Below are 21863 nucleotides of genomic sequence, written 5' to 3'. Positions count from 1 at the left end.
GGGGAGAGAGAGAGAGAGAGAGAGAGAGAGAGAGAGAGAGAGAGAGAGAGAGAGACACCCCAAGGGCAAACCCCCAAGGATCTCTTCTCTTCAATTAGGTCACTCTTCCTATAGTTTCCACCACCTCCCAATAGTCCATTCAAATTTTGAATCCATCAGTGGACTAGTAATCAACTTATGAAGTCAGAGCCTGTGATCCAATGAGTTCTGAAGGCTCCATCTCAAAACATTACTACACTGGGGACAAAGCCATCAATACATAAACCTTTGGGGGACATTCCAAATCCAAACCATATGTCATCTACCCAATTTCCCAACATAAAACATGAATAGAATCACTGTCTATCTCTCTTCTGGATATGCAGCTGTTTACCAGATACCTCTTTGGCCTAGGTGCCTACACTGTGTCCTCCTTTGGCTTCCACTTTCCTGTGTAGTCATGGTGGTAATGCCATCCTGTGTGTCTGTAAGCAGCTCCATCCTGCTATATGTCTCTCCACTTTTGAATTTGCCTTTCTGAGTAATTTTGCTGCCTCTGGGCTGCCTACAGTCTGAATGTCAATCTCGTGGGCACAGTTGTAAAAGTGTCTTCCCAGTCCTGTCCCAGACTCCCTCTGTGATCTCTTCTTATCAGGTTCTCCTGTTTTTAACTACAGACCCCCTCCCTTACCCGACTTGACCAAGTTTCAGCTCATACCAATTTCTCAGTGTTGCACAGACGTTTCATAACAATGCTGGATCTGTCCCTTGCTACTTCTTATTCCATAGACCTGAGCCATCTCCAACCTGTGGTCTTAGGTCCACCCTACAAATAAAGAACTCTAACTCAAAAGCATGATCTTCTGTGAATTGTTGCTTATCTGCCCCAGAGTTGATTGTACTCCCCTCTGCATTTTTATACCAATGTGTGTGCTGGCCAGCTGTTTGTCCCTCTACTAATCTTTGATCTCTGACCTTCAGATCATGTTTTATGCATGCGGGTATGTCTTAGGTGCTGACACTCACAATCTTCATCTTTGTGAATGAAGGTCCACACTGAATCAAATTTAAAAGTTTTTTTTTTCCTGTGTGTTAATGTTGAGCTTTATTTCTTAATCATCCTTAAATTTTCATTGAGTTTAGTGTATCTGCTCCCATGTTCCTATAATTTTTTTTTGATTCAAAGCATAATTACGAAGTGAATCTGAGACAGTCTGCTTGTACTTTTGTTAAGCTCCTGTGTTGCTACATTTATGATTTCCTTTCACTGTGGACTGCTGTTTCTAATGAAAATACTCTATCTACTGTACAAATGTGTTCTAAATTCTTATCCTACTGCTTTTCCAGTAAGCACATAAAAAGATATATAAATATAACACATATTAAAATTAAAAACATAAATTTATGAGTGTTGTATTGAATTGGTCCTAGAGTTAAATGGCACAATAGGGACAGGAGACTTTTTTTTGGGGGGTGGGGTGGGGGGTGGCCCTAATAAATTGCTGGGTTATGTGAGTTAAATTTAACATTTTAAAAAAATTAAAAGGTGCACACCTGTATCATCCCAGCAACTCAGGAGGTTGAGGCAGGATTACAGATTCAAGGCCAGCTTTGCAATTTAGTGAAACCCTATCTCAATATTAAAAAAAAAAGAAAGTGAAAGGACTAGGGATATAGCACAGTGGTAAAACACTACTAATACTATGGTTAGGTATTAGGTGTTCCCCAAAAGCTCCTGTGGAAAACAATGCAAGAAAGTTTAGAGATGAAAAGATTGGGCTATGAGTACCCTAACCTAATCAGTGTATTAATCCCTGCTAGGGATTAACCAGTAACTATAGGCTGGTAGGGTGTGAATGGAGGAGATGGGTCCCTGGGGGCATGCTTTGGGGTATTTATTTTATCCGGATTGAGCAGAACTTGTGCTCCCCCACCCCCACTTTCTGCTACCATGTTCCCAGTTGCTTTCTTCTACCACACCCTTCCGCCATGATGTTCTGCCTTCCCTCCAGCCCAGAGCAAAGCAGTAGGCCATCTATGGACTGAGACCTCTGAGGCCATGAGTCCCCAGATAGACTTTTCTTCCTCTAATTGTTGTAAGTTCTTTTGGTCATAACAATGAAACAGCTGACTAAAACACCTGGGTTCAATCCCTAGTACCACCAAAAAAGTTTTATTTTTTACTTAAACATAATAATTATATGTATTTATAGGAGTCCATCTGATGTTTTCATTCATGTGTACATTGTGTAATGCTAAAATCAAGGTAAGAACATCCATCTCTTCAAACATGTATTTTTTTTTCTTTGTGGTGTGAACATTCAAAACTCTTTACTGTAGATTTTTTTTTTTTCAAAATATACATTATTTTTTGTACTGGGCAATAGTACAGCAGCACTCCTTACTCGTATGTAACTGTATAGATTAATAGGGATTGACTGATTGATTGTTCCCTGGCCCTCCCTCCCTGCTGCTCTGGTAACCACCATTCTACTCTCAACTTTGAGATCACTTTGTTTTCCTCCAAAGCTGAGGCTCAAACCTCATGTGCATTCTAGGAAAGCCCTTACCGCTGAACCACAACCCCAACTCTGAGAGGAGCTGTATGATGTTCCACGTACGAATGAGATAATGTGGACTTCTATTTCTGTGCCTGGAATATTTCACTTAATGTAATGATCTCCTGTTTCATCCATGTTTTTGCAAATGACCGTATTTCCTCCTTCCTTATGGCTCTGTATTATTCCACTGTGTATCTATACCACATTTTCTTTTTATCCATTCATTAGGTTGTTTTCGTAACACAGTTTTAAACACTAGAGCAAGAGAACCTTGAGAATGATAGGTTGTTGACGTAAAGTTCTCAATAGAGCACCTACTTTTAGAAAAAGTTAATGATTTTAAGTTCATTAAATGTCTAAATGCCTTTTCTATAAATCTGTAACTACATGCTCCTGAGATTTAAAATATTGTCCTATGGTTACAGCTTTCTTCTATATTTTATAGATACATCAGTAATTTATATAGTCATCAGATAATTTGATTTAATGTATTTAATTGTGTTCATTATGCTCTATAAAGTTAACTTGGTGATCCACAGAAAACTTCAACTAAGAAAGCCAAAAGTTTTTCACTGATAGCAAGTCCAAGACTAATTTTCCTTTTGATTTTACCTTAAATTCCATGGAGTTTAACTGGAAAAAATGCCACTGCTGTAGATCATGCACCCATGTGGAAGGAAGACCAGCTGGCACTCCAAGCATGCCCAGAGAGTCTAATAGGCACTTACCCCCTCGTGACCCATCAAACACAGCCAACATTTAAGAGGCCTTATTTCGGTGGTGGCCCCCAGGAGACATTAAATTAGTGTATAAGAACATAGATGTTTCTGTTCAGAGAAATTCTTCCAAGTCCTTAATGTGAAAGTATGCATAGAGCAAATTGTGTGTATGGCCCACACACCAGCAGTGTAGATGTGAAACAAGACTGCAGTAAGTATATTTGACCTTCAGAGGTTTTGTTGGTTTTTGTTTGTTTGGAAGTAGTTTGTTGTTGTTTTTTTGTTTATAGATAGGGTCCTAATTTCATTTTGAGGTCATCAGCAATGGGTGGAAAATTGAGGGAGGTGGGGCCTTTGAGGTGAGAAGCGGTGTGTAGAATGGTTAGTTCTGACTGTCAGGTGCATAGAGAGAGCTCCTAACAGCTTTTGATGAAGACTGGGTTTCTGTATCTTCACTGAATAGATAGGGATGGTCAGCCACAGCCATCCACTCAGAAGGCCACTCAGAGTTAAGCAGGTACCACAGCTTAACTCATCCCAAAGTAGTCCTAATAAAACATCACACTTGCCAGGTGTGGTGGTGCATGCCTGTAATCCCAGCAACACAGGAGGCTGAGTCAGGAGGATCTTGAGTTCAAAGCCAGCCTCAGCAACTTGGTGAGGCACTAAGCAACTAAGTGAGACCCTGTCTGTAGATAAAATATTTTTAAAAAGGGCTGGGGATGTTGCTCAGTGGTTAAGCATCCCTGGGTTCAATCTCTGGTACCAAAAAAATAAATAAGTAAAAATTAAAATTAAAAAAAAACATGCTTACCCTTAGAACACTCCAATTTTAAGGCCCTTCTCACATTCCAACTCATAAGATTACATTTGTAATTATGATTTTCGTATTTGGACATAATACTTAGAAACTAGAATGTAAATGAATTTCACCTAATCATTCACTACTTTCCCTGCTTTAACTCAGTCCTATCAGGTAAATTCTAGTCCATGGTGTTGTGGATGTCTCAGGAGTAATCATTCAACCACAATTAAGTATGCAGTATCTGGTAAAGTCTTCATTGGGCACTGGAGACAGAATTAGAGTAACAGCTCAGAGTCAGGAAAGAATATCTATATAGAACTACGTACATATAAAACAATGGGCCACAAACACTTTAGGTACAAAGAGCTCCAAGATTACAGAATCTGCATGGAATGGAATATACCTTCTGCATTCCTATGGTGACCATATAAGTTGCCCAGACTAATATCCTTTTGAAAGGGAAGGGTGGCAGTATTGATAACTATGCCAGGATAATATCATTAAACCCACACTCTCTAGGGACAGTCTCTCCACTTATCACTTAGCATCTGGCTCACTCTGAGTTCCACCACTGGTCTCTTGTGATTGCACACTTTACAAAAATGTATTTAATGGTTGTTATGTGCCTTATTAATTTTAAGACAGAGTGAGTCTGACTCAAGTCAATATTTGTTTCCATCTAGATGTAGAACACAGAGTGTGAAGCAAAAGTATTTGGAAAACAACATGTGGTCTGTGATTCAGGGGCACTGAGTTAAGTGTGCTAAGACATACATTTTGTTCTGTGTGGTTGAAAGGGAAGATTTTATTCTAGTGATCTCAAAATACAAAAATTGAAGCTGAAACATTTTATGTGGTATGACTTACGAAACAGCAGAACTTGTAGTATTTCTTGAAAAAAATGTAACGTGTTGGAAGTAAATACACTGAGCCTTTCCATGCTGTTTTTTACTTGTTTTACTATTCAAGCTGGTATGATAAGTAAAAGGTCAGAAGCCAAAACAGACAGTCCCTTATTCATATCTACAACACACCTCCACCCTCAGGCCAGCCTGGTGTTGGTGTGGCCTTGGGAACGAGGAACCCTGAGGGTGTGTGCTGACTTAGCCAGCTATACCATGCTGGCTGGACTGGGCACTGAGCTGGGATTGAGCACACTGGGGAGGCTGGCCTCCTTTTTCAAGAGTTCGAGCGAGTAGTGATGGCATGATACTGTGCTTGGATGGTGTTAGAGAATCTGGGGGGAGAGCAGTGATTTTTTTTTTTCCCAAAGGAAAGGAACACAACTTGATGAAAAGGAAGAGAACTTTACTAACAGAGAATGCTCAAGTGGGTCTGAGTCTCTTCAGCCCTATCCTTTTTTTTTTTTGGCCTGGATGAAGTAGCTTTATTAGAGAAAGCAAAGAGTACATAGGACTTAGGAGTTGGAATTGGGGTCTTTCATTTCTTTTTTTGAAAACTGAAGTCCACATAAGGAATTGGGAAAAAAATGAATGAAAATGGCTAATGTTTTTTAAACATTTTCTTAGTGTCAGATACCGTGCTAAGCACTTTACATGTACAGTTTGTTTACCTCTCAGAGCAAGCCTTTAAGGTTCATGTGCTGTTAATCTTTTTATAGAGATGAGAGGAGAGTGAGTCCTGCAGAGGTTAAGTAACTTGCTGGGTCACACTGTAAGTGGGGGTGGGGCCATGATTTGAACAGCAGCAGTGTGACTATAGCTCCTGTTCCTGTGTACTATGCCAGGTTCCTGGGTTTGGATACCAGCCACCAGTGCTGTAGGAAATGATTTAAATGGTGCCTGGACATAGAATAACAGTGATTCACAAGGGAGAAAGTTATTCTCTTTGCACTTATCTTTTAATCCTATGTCATTTCCCTTCCTCCCCTAAGAAATTCTCCAAAAGCTTTAACTTGACTTTGCTAATCTCTCTAAGGAAGAGAGAGCCACTTCAAGCTCAGAGCCTTCAATAAGAAACACAATTTGAAAAAAAAAAAAATAGTACTTATCTTCTATTTAAGCCAAGTGATATAGGCTTCTCATATCTGGTTGTGACATCAAGTTTTCTTTAAATCCTAGCAAAGTAAAAAAAAAAAATCTATTTAAAAAATGAAACAGAACTTCAGTCCAGATAGGATGCAGATGTTGCCAAGTTGTGAAAGTAGTGTGGGAATTTGTAATTTGGGAAAATACTTCCTCAAGGGAGGAATTAAGGAGTAAAGATAAGATCCAGACAACCGTTTGGGGTAGGGCTTCAGCATTCTTTCACCTAGGAGTCAGAGAGCTGGTGGTAATCCTGTCCCACTTGCTGCCTTTTCCTTTTCTTATGTATGAGAAGTCGCGTGGCAGAATATTAAGTCAGCCTGATTTAAGATCCTATTCTCGGCATGTACTGATTTATAACTCTATGGCCATCTATCTGCAGTGGCAATGCAAGTGGGAAGAAGAGGTTGACAGTGTTATCTTTAAAACCAAAAGGAGCAATTTGTATGCAGAGGTCTTTAATCTGGTATCTTGGTTCTTAAAACCAACTAAATTCTTCCATTTATAAGTAAACTTCTGCTGTATCTCAAGTTACCATTTTTTTTCCTAACAATGCCACAAAAATCAAAGAAATATTCATTTAAACTTCTTTACACAGTGCTATAAAAGTTTTCCACCGAGCAGTTATAGCTCACTAAATGGTAATTCTATTTTTTTTAAAGGACAGCACAATTAGATTTTGGTAAGATTGAGACTTCAGTGTCTCTTCCTATATTTGTCAGGACAGATTCACAAGTAGTTTGCAAGTGTTCATGAACAAATCAGGTTAGTGATACATTGATACCAACTCAAGTAGATTGTCCTCATCACCACATAGACAAAACAGTCAGGAGATGGGTTTGGTGCTGTAAGCACAAGTGGCATGATATAATGAAGTTGTATTCCATTAAGCTCTCGTGTACGGGGAGCAAAATGTCATCACCTGAATGTGGCTGCATTTCTGTGATACAACCTCATCTGTTCCGTCAACTGATTTTGCTCTGATCAATAAGCAGTTTTCTGTGGCCTTTCACTGCTGTCAGATGTCATTGAGTGATGTAAATGCACGTCAGAAACTAGAAACTTGACAGCTCACCCAGAGTGGGAAGGGAGAGAAGTGAGGGAAATCGCTGCAATAGACATGGTCGACAGCTGACATCTCCTAGGGGTAACTGATTGGATACTGTAGCAGCCTCTCTTTTCTCATATAAACAAGAAGGAAAATGATACTGTTATGTATAAAAGACAGAGCAGACATTTTAAAATTATTTAAGGGAAAATTATTCTTCTAAGTTGTAACATAGTCATTGTGTAGGGTATTTGCATAAACGATACCCCAAATAGTTGATGTTAGTTTTTGACAAAGTACAATTAAGGCAAATGAAAATACTCTATTTCCACCCATTTTCTCTGTCACACTCTGCCAAAACTATAATTAGTAAAGTTTGTCAGTCCAGAAAGACACGTAGCCAAAAGGACAAAAAGCAGTTGTACAACAAAAGGAAGAAAGGAAAGGTTTATGTCCTCATGTGGGAGTAGCATCCAGGCCCCCTGCTAAGTGAAAGAGCCAGAGGTGGAGCAGCACATGTGCCTCCTGTTAAGGAAGGGCCTGAGACTGGCTCTGCTCAGATGTGCACAAAGCACAGGCGGAAGCATTAGTTACCTGTGAGCACCTGGAGGAGGACTGAACATGGGACCTGTCAAAGCAGTTGGGGCTGAGGAACCTTCCTCCTATGCATCTATTTTTATTTTTATATCTTGCTTTTTAAACCATGTGAAAATATTTTATATTTAGAGTATTAAATTATAAAAAGATTTATTTCATATAAGAAGTTGCCTTAAAATAGTTAAAATATGATATTATGTTATTACCAAAGAATATGTATTCCAAGGGCATTTGGGTTAGATTCTTCATTACAAAAGTTAGAAAAAGCATTCAGACACATTGGAATGAGGGGTAATGAAGTCTCACTAACTGCTACTATATTTTATTGTTATTATTTTTGCTTCCATCATACTAGGGATTGAACCCAGGGGTGCTGTACCACAGAGATATATGCTTTTTATTTTTTCAAACAGGGTCTCACTAAGTTTCTCAGGCTGTCCTCAAACTTGAAATTCTCCTGCCTCTACTTCTCAAGTAACTGCAATTACAGGTGTGTGCTACCACATTCAGTTTATTAAATATTTTTAAATGACTTTAATGTCACTGGCTAAAATTCAGGGAGACTTGAATTGTGAAAAATATAATACCAATCAATTATTGAGTGCTTACCATATACTAGACACCATACTTTATGCCTCATAAATGTTAACTGATTTAAATTTCTGCAGAGAAAGTAGAAAGTATTATCATCTCTATTTAGTAGATTGGGGGAAAAAAAAAAAAACAAAAAACGGTGCTCAGAGAACTTCCTGCAGGTCATATAACTAGTGAGAAGGCTAGAATTCCAATCCACGTTTTGGGTCTCCAGAGATAAGTCTAGAGTGAGTAATGGTGGGAAGAACTGCAAATGCCGAGCACAGGTATCTAAGCATGTGTATGTCTTGAGGACAGTTGCATTAGCCTGGCCATGCCATCAAGGGTAGCGTATAGGGTGACATCGCTGAGTGGCCCTTCATTGCCAGTCTTCCCCATTAAGATGACTTTCTGGCATCATCTCATTTCCTTCCAGCTCTCATTTTAGTCATAATAATGTGCTTACACTGGTTAAACTCTTGTCTCTTCTCTGAATTCAATGGGGAGAGATTGCATTTCTCTTGCTGCTCATAGTACTCCCTAGCCCAGGAAAAGTACTTTATAAATATTGCTAAAGGAATGACGTAAATACTACAGGCAGATTTTGAAGCAATGACAAGATTATATTACATTGGGCATCTTCCACAAATGGCCTAAGGGAATAATTCTTTCTAGTGCACATTTTTCACTAATGAGGATTGTAGGGTTTAGTCTAGAGTGGATTGAGAGCTTATAGGTTCAAGGTGGAAAGATACCAGTTTATTCTACAAATAGTAAACCATCGCTGTACCCCCCTTTTAAAAAAAACCACATTTTTAGTTGCAGATGGACACAATATCTTTATTTTTATTTATTTGTTTTCATGTGGTCCTATGGATTGAATCAGGGCCTCACATGTGTGAGGCAAGCGCTCTACCATGGAGCCACAACCCCAGCCCTGTTGCTGTACTCATAGGAGTAAGAGCTATAAAGAGAGAAAGAAAGTTAAGAAAATCACCAGCAATCAAGTTTGCTTTGAGAGTGGGAAACTTAATTGAAATAATTTAAGAGAACAAAGGTACTATAGAACTTTAATACGCCCATTGTGATGTACGGGGGCGAGGCGCTCTTTGCCTTGCATGTGTCTTGAGACTACCCCTTTCCCAAGCTAACCTCCTGGGCTGCAGTCCAGTCCCCTTCCTTGTTTACAGCCATCCCATCTCTACCATTCTTTATATTTTCACTTTTTCTTTTGGTGTTTTTTTCCTGTTTACTCCAGGATCAAGGTTATAAGAATCTGGAAGGAGTTCAAAATTACTGCCATCGCTACAGCTCCTCCAGGGGCCAGCCTGGGGGAGAAGTCTTTGAAGAGTGAGTGGGGAGAAATTTAGGTAAGGTGTGACTGGGGAGTCTGGAGGCTCCAGCATGGATGATTGCTGGCCAATCATCCATGAGATAAGTCTAGAGTGAGTAAAGGTGGGAAGAACTGCAAATGCCGGGCACAGGTATCTTAGCATGTGTATGTCTTGAGGACAGTTGCATCCTCTTTGATCAGCTTGAGAAGGAGGGAGGGAATGATGCTGATAAGAGATGGATGGAAAACTGTGCTTTGGGTATTATCAATCCATTCTCCACTTTGTCTTTCTCTGAAACCGGCCGAAGAATCTGCTCTGGCCTCAACCTTCTAGGTGCTTCCTACAATACATAAATAGACTAAAGATACGTGTGCCCATATATACCATCTCACCTTCTCCCAGTAACATTCTGGATAGGAAACCAGTACTTGGTTGGTACTTCTTTCTTATATATGTCACCACCCTAAACATGACATTGTTTTTACTGGAACCTAAAGTTGATCATTGTCACAAATAATCCCAGTCATATATAGCCTTCTCTGGGTTTTACATGGGTAGAAAGTGGAGAATAACCTTTGATGAAAAGTTTCTTCAAAGGAACTTGTGATTCATTTTAAAATGCCAACATCTGTTTTGAATGTTTAAAGATCCAGCTTTCTGCTGTGTGATTGAGTTCACTTTTACGTTGATGTTATATAATTATAAAATGCTTAAGTGAAACATTTGAAACATAAAAGTTTGAGGTAGGAGAGTTCTGGAGAAGACTGTAGAGGGTTCATTTTTTGTCTTCATTTTTGTCTTCTGTCTTATATTCCTTCTCTTTCAGCTGCTGCTATGCACCCAGATTTCAGGCTCCAGGCAGGGGAGCCACCTGTCTCTTCCCTCTCTGTCTGATCTCCAACAGCCAGTCTGTTGATCCTCCTTCCTAATCATCTTTTAAAATCTGCCTACTTTCATCTACTCCTCTCCATCTTCATTCTCCTGGCCTCCTGTCCCATCATCTTTGCCTAAATATAGCAACTTTCTGCCCAGTTCTCCCATCCACTCCAAGCTTTCTAGAATCGTTTAAAATCAGAAGCTTTTTCACACTGCACCTCTGACCAAGTCGTTTCCTGAGTAGTCACTGCATAGCTCTCATTGCTTGTTCAATGGCCAGTCCCTAGCATGGCTTTTGAGGCCCAGCTTGGTCTGGCTGCAGCCTGCCAGAGCAGCTGCTCTTGATCCTTCCTACCCACAACTCCAGTCTCACAGTCTTAGTTCCTCAAATAAATCTTTTGTTAAACTTATCATTTGTCTTCGCTCCCTCCTGTCCTCCACCCTCAACTCCCCTGCTGGCTTCTGGCCTCAGTGCCAGCATCATCTCCCAGGGCTTTGCCCTGATGAGCTGCTCTCTTTCTATGCTCTCGGTTGCTCTCTGTCCCCTTTCAGCACTGGCATGCCCTTCATTGACTGTAATCCCAGTATCTGGGACAGGTTTACAGATAGAAGTGATTGATACATTTTTACTATATAAACAAACAAATAAATAAAGTAACTACAACTTGAAGTAAGAGCGAATGATTTACCCAAGATGGCGTGGCCACTTAATATCATAATGAGGACAAAACCCACAGCATTTTCCACTGTGTCTGGTTTTTGTCTCTTTATTAGTAGTCTGGGTCCACACATGTGACTTATTCATTTTGACTGCAAAAGGAAAATGTGCCTCTTCTCTGTTTCCAGGGGAGCAGGGTCTCTGTTATTTGCAGCCCTCCTGGAGTTGGCCCCTGCTGGTGCTTTTCCTCTGGCCCCTCTTGGGGTACATCACCGAGGACCTTCTTTGTTCTCTTGGCATCAAAAAGCTATAAGTTGAATGTTTCTAACTTTTCTTAATTCTTTAAAGTGACTATTTCAGATCTTGTGTTTATTTTATGTCGTACTTTTGGATTGTAGAAGCTTTCATTCTGAGTCTTGATCTTGCTGCTTTCTTACCAAAGATATTATCTTTGAAAAGTCTATCTGGGGGCTTTATCTTTACCATCTGCTTCTCAAATTCTGTGTAGTTATTTCTATGGCTTAGTGACAACTCTGCCCTTACTGACCCACTTTAAAGAAAGAGGCTGTTTGCCTAAACAGTGGCATGTAGTCTGTTTCCCCACAATGCAACCTCTTTCCAGAGACTGGGTTGAGTAGGAATCCCTTCTCACATAAGATGCCTGGAAGCTGTCAGGTCGGCCTTATCTGGTGGGTGATTTGGGATGTGAGCTCATTATGCTTGCATAGCATACGCCGTCATGATCTTTTTTCTCAGCTCTAGACTGTACAGAAAATTTACTAGCTGGCCTTAATTCTGTTATTGGGATCTATAAAACTTAACTACAATTCCTTTACTCATTTTTTTTTTTCCTGAAAGTACTTGAAGATTGCTCCCTTGATGTAAATATCTTTCCTACTCTTCAAATGCCATAGAGGAAGAGTCCTGCTCCTGCTGTGGCTTGTCCATGGAATGGACTATTTCATTTGATAATGACCTTAAAATGCAGCTTCCAGAACTGAGCTCAGTAAACCTTTAGGAGGTGATTTGGTGTGGACCTAGCATATAGATTTTTAATTTCTTTTTACTACTAAAGGAATAAGGATATTGTTTGCTTGCTTGGTTTAGTTCTCCTTTCTTTCCTTGGCTTCAAAATTGGTTACCAGACATTTAAGAAGGAGGGTTTGAAGAAAACCATGGTGGTGTAGTTTTATGTTTGCATCTTTGTCTTCAAATTATAATGGTAATATGCTCATCATAAATTTTTAGACCTTGGTATAAGGACCCAACACCAAAGCAATTAGCACAGAGCCTAGAAATCATGAAGCTGTGTTCTTCACATATTAGCTAAACATATGTAAGATAGAAGTGCTGTAACTTCATGGTGTTCAAGGCAAACAGTAGGTTCTGTTGTGAATGAAGCTGACATAGCAGAAGATGACATTGAGGGCAATGAAGATTTGTCTGGGTGAGAAGAGGTAGTAGGGATAAAGTCCCCTTGGCCTTATTCAGTGATTAATTTTAAGGGCTGGGAGTGTAGCCCAGTAATAGAGCACTTACTTAGTATGCATGAGGCCCTGGGTTCCATCTCTGGCACCACAAATAAAAAGAAAGAAAAGAAAATTAATTTAAAGAAAGGTAGCCATGCCAGACACCATGACGCATGCCTATAATCTCAGCGGCTCTGGAGGCGGAGGCAGGAGAATCGCAAGTTCAAAGCCAGCCTTAGCAGTTTAATGAGGCGCTAAGCAACTCAGTGAGACTCTGTCCTAATACAAAGTAGGACCGGGGATGTGGCTCAGTGGTGAGTGCCCCTGAGTTCAATCCCTGGTACCTGTCCCCCTCCCACCCCAAAAAGAAAAACAAACTGAAAGTAAGAAAGGCAGTCATAATCATATTCTGGAAGACCCATTCCTCCACTGTGAGGCTTTGAAAAGTCATTTACCTTTCACATCCTCTTTTGATCTTCTCAGCTAAAATGATGATGATAGATTGCCCTTTGTGCCTTGCATGAGCTATTAAGTAATGTCACGATATTGAAATAAGGGTGATGAGATGGTTGTTACATGATTATTAATGTTTCAGAGGCACCTTAGTTTGGGGACTCTATTTGTCAGCTCAGGCTGCCTAATAGGATACCACAGATCAGGTAGCTTAAACAATGGGAATTTATTTTCTCAGTGTTTTGGAGGCTGGAAGTCCAAGATCAAAGTGCTCCCAGGGATGCTTTCTGGTGAGGTCTCTCTTTGTAGCTTGTAGAGAACAGCCTTCTCTCTGTCTCCACATGGTTTTTCTTCTGTTTGCACTCAGAAAAGGCTGGATCTCTGGTCTCTCTTCTTTTACTTTTAACCACACCTGCCCTATCAGATTATAGGGACTCACCCTTATTGCCTTTTTAAATCTTAGTTTCCTCCTTTCACACCTGACTGTAAATATAGTCACATTGAGAATTAGAGCTTTAACATGTGATGTGTGTGTGTGTGTGTTGTGTGTGTGTGTGTGTGTGTGTGTGTGTGTGAATCTAGTCACTAACAGGGGCTTCATTCACAAAATTTGTAGTTTCATTAAGTGACCATCTGATGAATACTCTTCTATTTGCCTACAATTAGAAGACCAAATTGTATTATTTGAATCACTGCCAAAGAAGTATATCTCCCATTTGCATGTACAGCTATCCCTTAGGATATTTGGAAAGATAATCTGCTTTATATCATTGGGGTAGCACTTTGATATATTGCTTCATAATTAATTATATTTACATGTCTCCTCTTTATTTCATTTTAAGGTTCTTGAAACTATGAATTAGAATTGGTATAACATTCCAACATCTTATTGTGTCCTGTATCTAGTAAACCACAAGCATTGATTAAGGATTTACTACATATTTCATAGACTTTTAGAGCTAGAAGAGTATGTGGTGATCATCTAGTTTAGCATTGTCATATATTTATAGAAGGAGGGGGAAAGGAGATCCAGGGGAGTTAAATGTTTACCAAAGTCACTGAGTCCTGGAAAAAGAGCAGGATGTGGGCTTTCTGAAATGTTGTTTTCTACTGTGTATGAGGTATTGCACTCACTGCCTTTGAATAAAGTTTAAGTGAGGTTAAAACTTGTGATTTAAGAGGTGATGCTTTATATGCCCTTTTAAGTATATCTCCCAATATACAAATTCAAGTATGTATATGTCTAATCTATAAAAAAATTTATTTTATACTCTTAGTGCAATTACAACTTTTTTTGCCACTTATTAAGACTTCAGAGATACAAACCAGTAGCTCAGTAATTGCTTTCTTGAATCTGCCTTTAATAATTACATTTAGTAAAGCTGTATCGAAAATTAGAAAGGCAGAGACTAATGGAAAACTAGATTTTTCACTGAATTAGAAAGCAAGACAATCCATATATTGACAACACTTCAAGTTGAAACAGATCAGGAAAACTGTTTTGGACTGTTTGTGCAAAGAGGCAAACCTGGACCTGATGGGCAGTGGCATCCACATTTTATGGAAGTAGAGAAACTCTAAGAGATTTCATGTAAATCGGCATGTGGAGAGGAGAGAGTGCAGGTCTGATTTAGATATCAGTCATTTGAATCTTTTAAAGCCTGGAATTTCTCCTTGGTACTAACAAAGAAGTAGAAAATAAAGAATTGTGTTAATGAAGTGGGAATATCTTTGAATAAGAAAAAGTACAAAACTCATTTGAGGGTCATATCTCGCAATCAGAAAGAGACGTGAGTAGGAAAATGGCGAGAAGACTTCTCTAGATTTGCTTCTGTGGGCTTTGGTGTCGTGCTTTTTCACAGCCAGGAAAATTAGTCATTTTAGTTTTATTATATTTCAGAAAGCATTTGAAAGAGATCCAATAGTAGGTTAACTTAGAATTGTTTGGATTTTAGGAAAGTAGTTGATGTAATAATTGTAATCAAGCAAAAACAAAATGAAACACTGATACATCTTCTTCATCTATCAGAACGAGTGTGTTTTTGCACGTTAGCCAAGAGACAGGACAAGTAACCCGCTAATGTGCCAACATTCCTCCCAGATCAGACTCTGGCTCCATAGTTCACACGCATCAGGGCCCAGCAAATCCTTCCCACACACAAGGTTATAAAAAACTTCAGAAAAATGCCCTTTAAAAGACCTGATTTTATGTGTCAAATCACCATGGATATCCTAGCTGAATCTAAATAGTGACCTGTTGTCTGAGTCCATCCCTTCCAGAGAATGAGTGCAATATTTTGCTTTACAGTCTTTGGCTGTGGGATATTTTAATGTGTCCCTCCAAGACAAGAGGAAATGTCTAGAGACTAGAGGCAGGCTTTATTGCATTCCATTTTGAGCCAGGGAAGAGAGCAATGAGGATTTTGGAAAAGGAGCCAATGCAATGAGAAGAGAACAGAGAGCATTTGGTGGAGCCTTTTGGAGAACGACTAAGATAAACCTGAGGCTACATTTGACAGAACTCCCTGATTTCACAACCAGAAGTTGCACACGGGGTAGAGAAGTAGGGCAGGGTAGATAGAGTACAGGGTAGGGTTGTCTCATTTTAAAAACTAAATTTTCTGTTTAGCAAGAGAGTTACAAACTAAGACAGCTAACTGAATGAAATCTGTTCCTGAAGAGAGCCATTTGAACAGTAGGTAGCATGCTGTGAATGAGTTGGCATTTGATTGCCCTGGGCCTGTGTGTGAAGCATAGCACAGAATATGTATATGTTGCAGTCTCTACCCTAGAACAGACCTGGAAAGAAATATATGTAACAAAGCAATATGCAGTTGTTATATGTAAATGAAATATTAAGACGTGAAAAAACACCTGGTCAACTCTTGGAAGGCTGATCTAGTGGCTTGGGAGACTGAGACAGGAGGATTTCGAGTTCAAAGCCAGCCTTGACAGCAGCAAGGCACTAAGCAACTCAGTGAGACCCTGTCTCTAAATAAAATAAAAATAGGGCTGGGTTTGTGGATTAGAGATTGAGTGACTCTGAGTTCAATCTCCAGTACCAAAAAAAAAAAAAAAAAAAAGTTATAAAGAAGTTATTTTCCTGCCTTTATGGCTAATAAGCAAGTGTCAAAAAGACAGGTAGAACTCAGGATTTCCAATTTATAGCTACATTTTTCATTGTTAAAGACCACTTTTACTCAAAAATTTAAAAAAAACCAATATGAACCATATATGTTCAATGTAGAAAAATTGAAAGAAAAAATCCTGAAAAGTAAATTCACAATCCATCCTAAGTATTTGGCATTTCTCCCCTGCCCCCATTTTTTGGTACTGGGATTGAACCCAGGAGTGTTTTACCACTAAGCTATATTTCTAGCCCTTTTCCTTTTGAGACAGAGTCTCATCTCGGCTGGCCTCAAACTTGCCAACCTCCTCCCTCAGCCACCCAAGTAGCTACTGTATTTAAATAGGACGGACTATTCATCCCTGAGGGCTGAGCAGCTTAACTCCCTAGAAATGTTTTTATGTATTGGGCTGATCTTGTGAATTTTAGTCTGAAGAAGGGCAGGCTTAGCAAAGCTGCAGTGAGGGTTAGTGTTTGGACTCTTAAGAGCAAATGAAAGAACTCTTCATGATTAGGAGTATGCATTCCCTACCTTGTGAACTGTTTTTGCCCAGAAAAGGACTTATCAAAAAGTTTCCTTTAGGGCTGGGGCTCTAGCTCAGTTGGTAGCTTGCCTAGCACATGTGAGACACTGTGTTCGATCCTCAGCATCACATGAAAATAAAATAAAGGTATTGTGTCCATCTACTATAAAAAATATATTTTTTTAAAAAAAGTTTCCTTTAAATCTGTGTGCACTGGCCCACAGGGAAATTCTTGGCAGGAGATTCACAGTTGTACTGTCTCTGTACAGAAATACTGTGGGGAGAAAGAAAAAAGTTCATATCCAGGTGCTATAGGTGATTGAATTGTGAATGTCTAATACATTAAAGTGAGGGGTTAAAAAAAGGTTCATCCTTCCTCTCAGAGCAATGTAAGAGTTCTCAGATATTAGTCACTTTAGATTTAGTACAGGCTCCTGGGAATGGCATAAATTATAGCTTTGCATTTTCAGTTTCTCTACAGAGAGTACAAATGTCATATTACTAAGGGAAAGCAACCCATAGAAACAACAAAAATGCTGCCAAATCATTATATTTTTGCAAGTCAACAGCTTTTCTGGAATCTATTGTTCTTTCTTTAAAGGAATCAGACAAATTAAGTGATTATGATATATCATGTAACTTGGAGAATCTGTTTGGGGTAAAAGAAATCAATACACAAAGCTCTAGCAATGGCCTTTCTCTCTCTCTCTCTTTAGCAGCTCCTTATATATGAGTTTAGAAATGCTGATTCTACATGAAGAATGACAGTGATTCATGCTGAGGCCCAGCCTCGTTAGACTCCTAACTTCTCTTGGAGAGTGTTTGACACTGATATTGGATATATAGATCTGGAAGAGCTAGCGATTGGTTTAATTCAGAAATTTAGTTGTAAATTCTTCATTAAGTAAACTTAGTATTTAAAATTGTGTAGCAGTGCAGATTTTTTTTTAAGTAGGTTGACTTAAATTTAAAACAAACAGTGAATACTATTCCTAAGTTAAGCTCTGTGATACCATATTCTGCAATAACACCTTCTCAATGCAGCCTACTCTGATTGTTCTATTGTAAATTGACACCTTTCCCCAGCAACACTGATTTCTTTTACCAGACTCTATTCCCATTCCTGTCCCTACCCCCAACACATACCACTTTCTAAAACTTATAATTTTCTTTTTTTTATATTCATTGTTTGTTTCCTGTCTCCTTTATTAGACTATAGTAGCATTAAAGACAGAGATCTTTGCCACTTTACTTCAGTGGTAAACTTCAGAAACCTGTACATGCTGGGCACAGTGATGCAGACCCTATGATCCCAGTTACTCTGGAGGCTGAGGCAGGAGGATCACAAGTTCAAGGATAGCCTAGGCAAGTTAGTGAGAAAACCTGTCTCAAAATTAAAAGGGGCAAGGATGGAGCTTAGTGGAAGTTCACTTGCCTTACACACGAGTCCCTAGATTTCATGTGGGATGGGGCTTAAACTATGTCTAGCACATGATAGGTATTCAAAAATATTTTTATCAAAATTATAATCATTTTTATAGTACAGAAGTTATTAAACCAAGTATGTCATGGGAGAGTAAAAGGCTTAATAAATGTTTTTTCTTAAGAATTGAAATTTCTGAGTTCTGAAGGAAGACTGGGGATTTTATGATATTAAAAGCTTACTTTCTTCTTACAAGAGGAGTTTTAATTTTCCCCTATTTTTTTCACTACTTGGGATTGAACCCAGGGGTGCTCCACCATTGAGCTACATCCCTAACCCTTTTTATTTCAAGACAGAATCTTACTGTTGCCCAGGTTGGCCTGGAACTTGCAATCCTCTTGTCTGATCCTCTAGGCACTGGGATTACAGATGTGTACCACCATACCCTATATAAGAGGGCATTATAAAACCACAGATGCATGCCTTCTATCACCTGTCCCTGGATCAGGAAAAACTTCTTTCCCATTGACAGGAGCAGGGGTCCTCTTTGTAGGGAGGGTCCTTGATTATAGATGTCAGTCATTGGCTTGCATTCTCTTCTGGCCACAGGGCTTGCCTCTCCACCTACTCTCTGTCGTTCAGAGCTCGGAGGCTCACAGTCCTGCTGCACACTGCTGTGTGCAAGCAGCCTTCCCTTTTCAGGTCTCAGTAAAGACCATGAGATCAGCCTTGAGAGAACACAGGAGGCTCTTGGATCTTATCTCCATGATGCCCATAGAAAGGAGCCTAATTAATGATGAGACAAGTAATTCCCAGCCATTCAAGCTTACACTTGCCATTTCTTTGGGTTATTTTTTTTTTCCTATTTTAATGTGTACATGTATGCTTATTTATTAAGTGTGTGTGTGTGTGTGTGTGTGGAGAGAGAGAGAGAGAGAAAGACCTTAAAGGTTTTGATCCTTGACATTAAATTTGTTTTAGTGAAGATAATTGTTTTTCAGAAATAGGCATAGCACATAATAGTACTTCATAGTATACTGTAGAAATAAAAGTTATTGATTCCATTTAGATTTGTGGAAAACCTGGTAATATTCAGGAAGATGCTAGAATGTGTTAAGCACCAACCATGTGCGAGGCTGGGTGCAGAGTGTTTTATCTACCTTGTCTTATTTTTTTTTTTTTGCTCCACCTTTAGTCTTACTAAAGAAGTGTTTTCATCCCTATTTTGCAGAAGAGGCAAGACTGCAGCACCTGTAAGGAGATACAGCTAGGAAGTGGCAGATTTGGATATCATGATTCCATATCATGTAGTTTTCCCCAGAACAGTATTAATGAAGACTGATAGTGTCTCTCTAATAAAAGTCTTTATTACAAAGCTATTCTCATAGCTTTCAGGCCTTATGAGTTGTAGTATTTTGACCAACTAAGAGCACTTTCCCACCAGAAAACATCTTACACTGTACAATCTGCCTCTATCATGTCTAACTTACTAGCTTTTCTTTCTAACAAGAATAACTCATCGTTTTCACTATAAAATTGCTAAGCTGAACTGAGGTGTCATTTCATTCTTCCCAATTTGTTTTCCTTCTGTGTTCATCAGCTTTCTGTCACTGTAACAATACATGAGATCAGCAGTTCATAAAGAGGGCAAGTTTAGTTTGGTGCAGTGGCACACAACTAATCCCAACTACTAAAGAGAATGAGGCAGGAGGATCACAAGTTGGAGACCAGCCTGGGCAATTTACAGAGACTCTATTGCAAAATAAAAAATAAAAAGGGCTGGTGATGTATGTTAGTGGTAGAGTGTCCTTTTTTTCCCAAAGAAACAGTTGTCACAACCATTAGCGTTAATAATTATATGAATAGATAAGAGATTCTTGATGAAAGACAGACAATGTGTTAAATGATTTACCTGGATAATCATATTTAATCCCTGCAACAAACCTATGTAATAGGCGCCATTGTAAGATTCATGTTAGTAGGTGAGAAAACAGGACTACAAAGGTTAAACAACTTGCCCCAAATTATAGTGAGTTAACAGAGCCCAAAGGAGAGCAACAGCAGACACAAGACCCAAACCCTGTCAGTTCGATTCAAGAGCTAGAACTTCACTGCTGTGCTAACTACAAATCTTATGCACGAAATAATAACATTAAGATTGAAACTTATACATATTTGGGGTTAAATTGTTTTTTTTTTTTTTTTTTTTTTTTTGCTAGGTAGGCATTAAACCTCACTACCCTTTATACTGATTTTGCTGAGTTTTAAACTACCTAAGAAATGAATTTTGGCACATCATGACTTTGGGGAGTGCCACTATTTTATTGAGTCCTGGATTCAAAACTTTGAGGAAAATGTTGGCAAGTGTATTGTATCCAGAAGGTGGTTAATAGTGCAAGATATGAAAACCAGTTATCTGAAGGATAGCTGTGGGAGCTAGAGAAGATTATTTTGGAAGAGGAAAGCTCATAAAATGTTGCGCAGGCTCCCCATTTCTGACATGGTGAAACTATAAGACTGATACGATCTAAAAATCCCTAAATAAATGTCTAGGTAATCAGAAACAGTCTTCTGGCCTTGAAACACTGATGACTCCCAAATTGATATCTCTAAGACCACCCCCCTAGTCCCCAGGAAATTCAGTCCGTCTCAGCATCTCTACTGGATGTCTGATGTGATCTCAACACAACCCAGCCAGCATTGAGCTGCTGTTTGCCCCCATGAACTGATCAAGGCACTCTGCCCATTCCTCTTATTGCTCAGACCAAAATCCTCACCCTTGCATAGGATTCCCCTCTCTCTGTCTTTTATTTATTTTTTTACAAACTCTATCTATATTCAGTCATCACCCCCGGTTGATCCTACTTTCCTCATCCCCCATTACAACTTATCCTTAAGCATCCTTCCATTGATCACTCTAAGCACGTAAACACGCCAAGCATTTTCTCTTCCATCTGCCCGGACCGCTCCCCTCCCAATCATGTCCACACTCTAATTCCCCAGACCTGTGAGTAGGTTACCTTACTGGCAGAAGGGACTTTGTAGATGTGATTAAAGTGTAAAGGATGTCGAGATAAGGAAGATTATCCTGAATTATCAGGAAGCCCTGTGTAATCACATGAGTCCTTAGAAGATGAAGGCAGAAGAATAGGTTAGAGAAATGGGACATGAGAAGGACTTGAGCTGCTGTTGTTGCTTTTGAAGTTGAAAAAAAGAGGTTTTGAACCAAGGAATGCTGGTGGCCTGTAGGAGCGGCAAACAACCAGCAAGAAAACAAGGGTAGCCGTCTTAAAACTGCATGGTTACAGGGCTCTGTCCTCTCCCAGAATCCCAAAAGGAAACAACCAGCACCTTGATTTTAGCCCAGTGAGATTTGAACAGAGAAAGTAGCCAAGCCCACTGGAGTTCTGACCTACACTGCTGTGAGATGGTGAATGGGTGTTGTGGTTTTTATAGTAGGAACAGAAAACCATGCAAGATCTCCATTCCAATATGACTTTATCAGCAAGATCTTCTCTGACTACCTCTTATAATAGCCGTCCACCCTCTCATCCAGGCCCTCTTTTTTTTTTTTTAATTTTTATTGTTGGTTGTTCAAAACATTACATAGTTCTTGATATATCATATTTCACACTTTGATTCAAGTGGGTTATGAACTCCCATTTTTACCCC

At 39.3% G+C, this 21863-nt stretch overlaps 1 protein-coding gene across 3 annotated transcripts in view; it reads left to right on the top strand.

Annotated features, from left to right (window-relative positions):
• The window catches only part of Snx24 (sorting nexin 24), a 147303-nt gene that overhangs the window by 39390 nt on the left and 86050 nt on the right, over positions 1–21863 (top strand). The window contains exons 1-2 of one of the 3 annotated variants that reach the window (XM_048811843.1): positions 12963–12967; positions 16873–16877. The exons of the other annotated variants lie outside the window; for them this stretch is intronic. The gene's annotated coding sequence lies outside the window, so the exon portion shown is untranslated. Of the gene's footprint in view, positions 1–12962; positions 12968–16872; positions 16878–21863 lie in introns of those variants that run through there. 3 annotated transcript variants of the gene reach the window in all.

The sequence above is a fragment of the Marmota marmota genome, unplaced genomic scaffold, assembly GCF_001458135.2.
Source record: "Marmota marmota marmota unplaced genomic scaffold, marMar, whole genome shotgun sequence".
Taxonomy (NCBI): domain Eukaryota; kingdom Metazoa; phylum Chordata; class Mammalia; order Rodentia; family Sciuridae; genus Marmota; species Marmota marmota.
Note: the sequence above shows the minus strand (reverse complement) of the source record. Positions and strands in the feature narration are given on the sequence as shown.